Raw genomic sequence first — 7,500 nt, forward strand, 5'->3', positions numbered from 1 at the left:
TTTCTACCAAGATTAACCGTAGTATTAATAGTCCCACTATTATCATCGTCATCTCCATTTCTATCAATGTTATTATGGTCATTATTGGTTTTGTTGCTATCGCTATTATTATCCTTATTATTAATGTTGTTATTAGCATCATTATCGTTATCATTACCATTATCATCATTATTGTTCTTGTTATTATTAATATTATTATTTTATTTTTATTGTTTTAATATTATTATTATTATTTTTATTATTATTGTTTTATTATTATTATTTTTATTATTATTGTTTTATTATTATTATTATTATTATTATTATTATTATTATTATTATTATTATTATTATTATTATTATTATTATTATTATTATTATTATCATCATCATTATTATCATTATTATTATTATCATGATTGTTATCATCACTATTATCATCACTATTATCATTATCATTATTATTAATGTTATCGCATTATTGTTAATCTCATTCTTCTTCTTCTTACTACTACTACTATTATTATTATTATCATTATTATTATTATTGTTATTATTATTATTATATTCATAATCATCATCACCATCGTCATCATCTTTATTATCATTAGTATTAGCAGTAGTATTAGTTGTAGTTTTGTCATTCCCATCATCATTATTATTGTTGTCATCATTATCATTTCATCGTCATTATCATTATAATTATCTTTATGATACTCATCATCATCTTCATAATATTCTTTATTGCATATAGAGCTACTGTTGTTCTCATCATCATTGATAATATTGCTATCATTATTGCTATCATTATCATAATTGTTAACTTCATTATTGACATCATCATATTACTGATTATTATTATGATATTGATATGATAATCATTATTAGCACCACTGCCATTATCCAAATCAATATTATTTCTTACCACTGACATTAACGTAACAGTAATGTAATTATTGTCATCACTATAAAAACACAAATCATCAGTGTTCTTCTTAGATTATTATAATGGTCATTATCATCATCATTATATCTCATTACTGCCATCGATCAGGTCTGGCATTTTGTTTACAACATCAGTACAGCATTACAAATTCTTACTATTATACCATTCCCAAAATAATCCTATTAAACATGATCGAATCCTCCTCTCTCATCCCCGTCCTTCCCTACGCATTCCTCCATCCCTCTCCTCCTCCCCCCCCCTCCTTCTCCTCCTCCTCCTCCTCCTCCTCCCCCCCCCTACTCATTCCTTCCCCTCCTCCATCACCTCCTTAATAAAGTCCAGAAGCTAGATCTCACTCCCTCTCTCGTCCTTAACAAAGCCGACCCTACCTGATCCATCATGCTAGTTTACACGGTGTCTTGAAGGAAGGAGGAGGGAGGGGGGGAGACAGGAAGGAGGGAGGAAGGAAGGGGGAGGGATGGGGGAGAGGGGGAGAGAGGGAGGAGGGAGGGGAGAGAGAGGAAGGAGAGAGGGAGGATGGAGGGAGGAGGGAGAGAGGGAGAGAGGGAGGAGGGAGGGAGGAGGGATGGGAGAGAGAGGGAGAGAGGGAGGAGGGATGGGAGAGAGAGGGAGAGAGGGGAGAGGGAGGAAGGAGAGAGGGAGGGGGGAGAGAGGAAGAGAGGAGAGAGGTAAGGGGATGGGAGGAAGATGAGGACGAAGGGAGGGAGAGAGGGAGGGAGGGAGGAGGTAGAAAGGGAGGGAAGGAGGGAGTAAGGGAGAGAGGGATGGTGCATGGGAGAAGGGGAGGAAGGGAGGGAGGAAGGGAGAGATAGAGGGGTGAGGGTATGGAATGAAGTAACAAATAATAGAGGCGGAAGTAGGAAGTGTAAAACGAATGACGGAGAGAGATAAAAGAGGGAATAAAGTTGCTGAATAAGAAATGAAAAAAAAAAAAGAAACAAACTTTAGATATCCCAGAAAAAAACACACACAATTACAACACAAAACGGAAGAAGAATCCCCAAACACCCTTCCCTCAACCCCCACCCCCCATCCAACCCCTCACCCCCAACCCACCCACCCCTACCCACCCCCCACTCCATCTCAATCACGTCCAACGCCTTACAACCCGCTTACCTTCTCTCCTCCCCTTCACCCCCTTACCTCAATTCCTCACCCGAACGCCTTCTACCCCGACCTTCCCGACCGCCCGACCGATGACAATCAGTCGGAACAAACGCGTGTCCTATGTCCTCTTATGTACGGACACCCCGACGTGGCATATAGTGATGGATGCGACGGATGGTGTTCCCTCTGCGCCGCCATCGCTCTGCGGACGGCCCGGGGTCGGCCTTTGAGGGGCGCTCGTGTTGGCTGCTGGGTTAGTGCTGCTGCTGTGGTTGTTGTTGTGGTTGTGGTTGTTGTTGTTGCTGTTGTTGTGGTTGTTGTGCTTGTTGTTGTTGTGGTTGTTGCTGTTGCTATTGTTGTTGCTGTTGTTGTTGTTGTTGTTGTTGCTGTTGCTGTTGTTGTTGTTGCTGTTGTTGTTGTGGTTGTTGTTGTTGTTGTTGTTGCTGCTGCTGTTGTTGTTGTTGCTGTTGTTGTTATTGTTGTTGTTGTCGTTGATAGTTTTGTTATTATCAATATAATCTTATTATTATTGTTATTATTATTATTTATATTATCATTATATATAATAATATTATTGTTATTATTATTATCATTATTATTATTATTATTACTATTATTATTATTACTATTATTTATATACCCATTATTTTGTTATCACTAATACTACTATTATTTAGATTACTGACATTATAATTAGTAACTATTACTATTATCATTATCAATATATTATCTATGTTATTATTATCATCTTTATTATTAATATCATTACTATCCTTACGATCATCAAAGTTATTACCATTATTATTATTATTACTATTAATATTTCCCCCATCATCACCACTATCCCCATCATTATTATTACAATCATTGTCAATATTGTTATAAACATTGATAGTAAAATTATTAATAGCATCATCTTCGTTGTCATCTTTATCGTCATGATCATTATCAACATCATCATCATTGTAGTTATCATATTCACCTGATCATGTATTTATTTTTGTTTATTTGATTAAGCCGCGTTTACTAATTTGCTGATTAATTTATTTATGTAAACAATTGTATTTGTGTATTGATATATGGATCATTATCATTATGAGAAAAGAACACTTGGGATATAAATTTAATTGAAGGTTAAATAAGATAAATAAAGACAAAATAAAAATGTGAATAATGATGAAGATAAACAAAAATGTAAAAGTAGTTCTAAGTCAATTACACGAGGAAATAAAAAAAAGGAGTCGGGTTCATTAAACAGTCATTTAATAGCCATTGTCCAAGCCGCAAGAGTGATCACACCCTCTCCATCATTTTAGTGTCATCATCCTTCACTCTGATTGCCCTACGCCCCCCCCCCCCCCCATCCCCTCCCCTCCTTCCCCGTACCCCCTTACTCCTCCAACCCCCCCCTTCACCCTTCCACCTGACTCCTCCTTACCACACACTCCTTAGCCCTACCCTACCCTGATCTCCTTCTTACACCCCTACCTCCACCCCCTCTACTCCCTCACTCCCCTCTCCCCCTTCCCTCACCCCCCTCAATCTCTCTCCCACTCCCTACCCCCCCCCCCATCCCCTCACCCTCTCTCTCACCCTACCTCCACCCCTCTCACCCTCTCCCTCTCTCCCTCCCCACACCCCCATCCAACACCCACCTTACCCCTCCCACTCACCGACCCTCCTCCTCCCCTCCCACCCTCCCTCCCAATTCCCTAAGACCTTATCCTTCATCCTCCATCACCCTTACGCTACTTGTGTCACCCTACACCCTCATCACTTTACATGCGTCTGTTCACACCTCATTGTGGGTTTTGATGGATCGGAGGTGGCGCTGGTTAGCCTTCGTTTCCATTCCTTGCAGGTTGGCTTTGAGGATTCGTGTTCTTTTTGTAGTTAATGCTGTTGTTGTTGTTACTATTATATGCTTTATCATTATTATTAGTTTTATTGGCTTCGTGGATTCGTGTTCGTTTTGTAGTTAATGTTGTTTTTACTAGTATATGCTTTATTATTATTATTAGTTTTATTGGCTTCGTGGATTCGTGTTCGTTTTGTAGTTAATGTTGTATTTACTAGTATATGCTTTATTATTATTATTAGTTTTTATTGGCTTTGTGGATTCCTGTTCTTTTTTTTTTTTTTGTATTTGGTGTTGTTGTTGTTACTATTATATGCTTTATTATTATTATTAGTTTTTATTGGCTTTGTGGATTAGTGTTCTTTTTGCCGTTAATGCTGTTGTTGTTGTTGTTGTTACTACTATGTGGTTTATTATTATTATTAGTTTTTATTGGCTTTGTGGATTCCTGTTCTTTTTTTTTTGTATTTGGTGTTGTTGTTGTTGCTACTATTATATCTATCATTATTATTATTGATATTATTGTTGTTACTGTGAATGTTGATATTATCATTATTGTTATCACTGATACTATTATTTTCTCATCATTATTATGATTAATTTATTTATTTAACTTTAACTTTATTATTATTGTTATTATTATTATTACTATTATTATTATTATTATGATTTTTTATTATTATCATTGTCATTATTATTATTATCAATATCATTATTATTATTGTTGTTATTGTTATTATTGTAATTATTTGTATTATTAACATCATCATTACTGCTTTTTGTTGTTATTAATATTATAATTTTTACTATCATCATTATTTTGTTATTATTACTATTACTATTATATTTGTTATTATTATTGTTATTATAATTGTTATTATTATTATTATTATTATTATTATTATTATTATTATTATTATAATTATAATTATTATTATCAATATCATTATTTGATTATTATTATTGTTAATATGGTTATTAGCATTACTATCATTATCGTTATCATCAGTATTATCTTTATTACTCTTATTATTATCATTATCATTACAGGTACTACTACAATTAATATACTCTCATTATTAAGATTATCACTATTATCTAATTATATAATATGATTATTATGATTATTATATTATTATTATCTTTGTTAGTATTGTTATCATCGATTTTATTATTTTTACAATAATCATTACAATTATTATTATTCTATTATTATTATTATTGTTATTATTATTATAATTATTATATGATGATGATGATAATACTAATACTAATAATAATAATAATAATAATGATTATCATTATTATATTATCATTATTACTATTATTATTATTAGCATTACTATTATTATAATTATTATTGATATTATTACCATCATTAGCATCCTCATCATCATCATCATCATCATCATCCTCATCCATCTCATCATCATCATCGCCATCATCATTATTGGCATTATTATCATTATGTGATTACTGATTCCTCCACATCTTATTGCTAATTTTATTATCGAAGTTACTATCATCATTGTTATCCTTTTGTGACCCTCGGATGTCTTTCTGTTTGACAGCTTATTTATCGGCCATTGCTGACTTGCTGTTGTAATATATGGATACGAGATATATAGTTGTATAGATAAATCAATGGATATATAGACAGACACACACACACACACACACACACACACACACACACACACACACACACACACACATATATATATATATATATATATATATATATATATATATATATATATATATATATATGTGTGTGTGTGTGTGTGTGTGTGTGTGTGTGTGTGTGTGTGTATGTATGCATATATATGTATGTGTGTGTACACATATATATATATATATATATATATATATATATATATATATATGTATATATATGTATATATATATTAGATGTAGATGTATATCTATCTATCTACCTATCTATTTATATATCTCTCTCTCTTTATATATATACATATATATACATATACATATATGTATATATATAGTTATACATATATATACATATATATATATATATATATATATATATATATATATATATATATATATATATATATATATATATATATATATATATCCCTCATGGCCCCGAGTTCAAGTCCCCGTCGAGGCGGTCATAAAAATGCCAGCGTTCCGACTTCTGGCTCGAGCCCGAGAAAACGACATATAGCCTTGAGAAGTTAAACGCAGGTGTCGTAGGGGAAGTCACCGCCATGGCACAGGTGTTAGCGCGCCGAACCGCGGTTGATTAGGAAGGGCATTCAATCAGCCAAGGGTGGTCTGCCAAATAACCTCTCAGTAATGAACTGAGAGAGGCCTGTATCCTGTAGTGGAATAAATGGCTGGTGAAAAAAAAAAAAAATGTATATACATATAGATAGATAGATAGATAGATAGACTAAATGACTGATTGACTGGCCGATTCGTTGTTTCATTGTTATTATTTTGTTTACTTATGCTTATACAGTCATATTTATGGGAATCACAACCACTCGCTTTTTTATCCTGCGAATCACACACAGAGCACGTAACACCTTTTTCTATTAGTTTGTTCACCTTTCTACCGATCTATATTCTCAGTATTTCTTTCTTTCTCTTTATTCTCTTACCTGACATTCATCTTTCTGTCTATCCATGATCTTCTGTTGCAGACGGTTTGTTGTAACTCATTTGAATAATGTCACAGCTTCCTATTTGTCTATTCATTTTTCTTTCTACCCATACTTATTACCTATCTCTTTTATCTATCTATCTACAATTAGTCTTTTTATATCTATCCCTCCATCAGTTTATTTTTCTATCTATCTATTTTCATCGGCCCATGAATCTCCATTCTATCCACCTATCCTATCCTCGCATATAATTATACACCACCTATCTACCTATCCGTCTGGCACTCTATTTATATCGTTATCTTCAATTGTATATAGAGAGATAAATTATGATTTTTTTTTTTTTTTTTTTCTCTCTCTTTTTGACAGCTAAAGATATTTCAGTTATTTTTTTACATATTGTGTTCGATTTTCAGAAAACGTTCAAATGTAGTTATCCATGTACATGAATAAGGTCTTTGAGAAATATAATTTTGTATGATATTATAATAAAAAAAGAATATGTGTATTGGAGGTAAAGCGAGTAACTATTACTAGAGATGCTGGGGAAAAGATAAAAAAAAGAAAGAATTAAAACTTTTCATCAAATTTTAAGCATATTTTTTGAAGGTACATTCGCTTTAGGTCGACTAAGTGTTGATAAAAAATGAATAGAAAAAAAAAAGTAAAATTTTACCTATCAGTTACTGAAATTATAAACAATTAATGAAAAAAAAAAAAAAATCACAGGTTTGAAATAGACTTAAACATTCTAATTACAATACCCGAAATTTATTTAGATTTTTTTTTTTTTTTTTTTTTTGTATGCGTGTGAAATTCCACCCACAAATCAGAGAAAAAACAAACAAGCAAACAGACAAAAAAAGATTTAAAAAAATAAATAAATAAAAAATAAAGAAGAGAAACAAAAATTAAATTATAAAAAAATAAATCCGAAATCCCTTCCCTCCCCA

Source organism: Penaeus chinensis, chromosome 41 (genome assembly GCF_019202785.1).
Source record: "Penaeus chinensis breed Huanghai No. 1 chromosome 41, ASM1920278v2, whole genome shotgun sequence".
Lineage (NCBI taxonomy): Eukaryota > Metazoa > Arthropoda > Malacostraca > Decapoda > Penaeidae > Penaeus > Penaeus chinensis.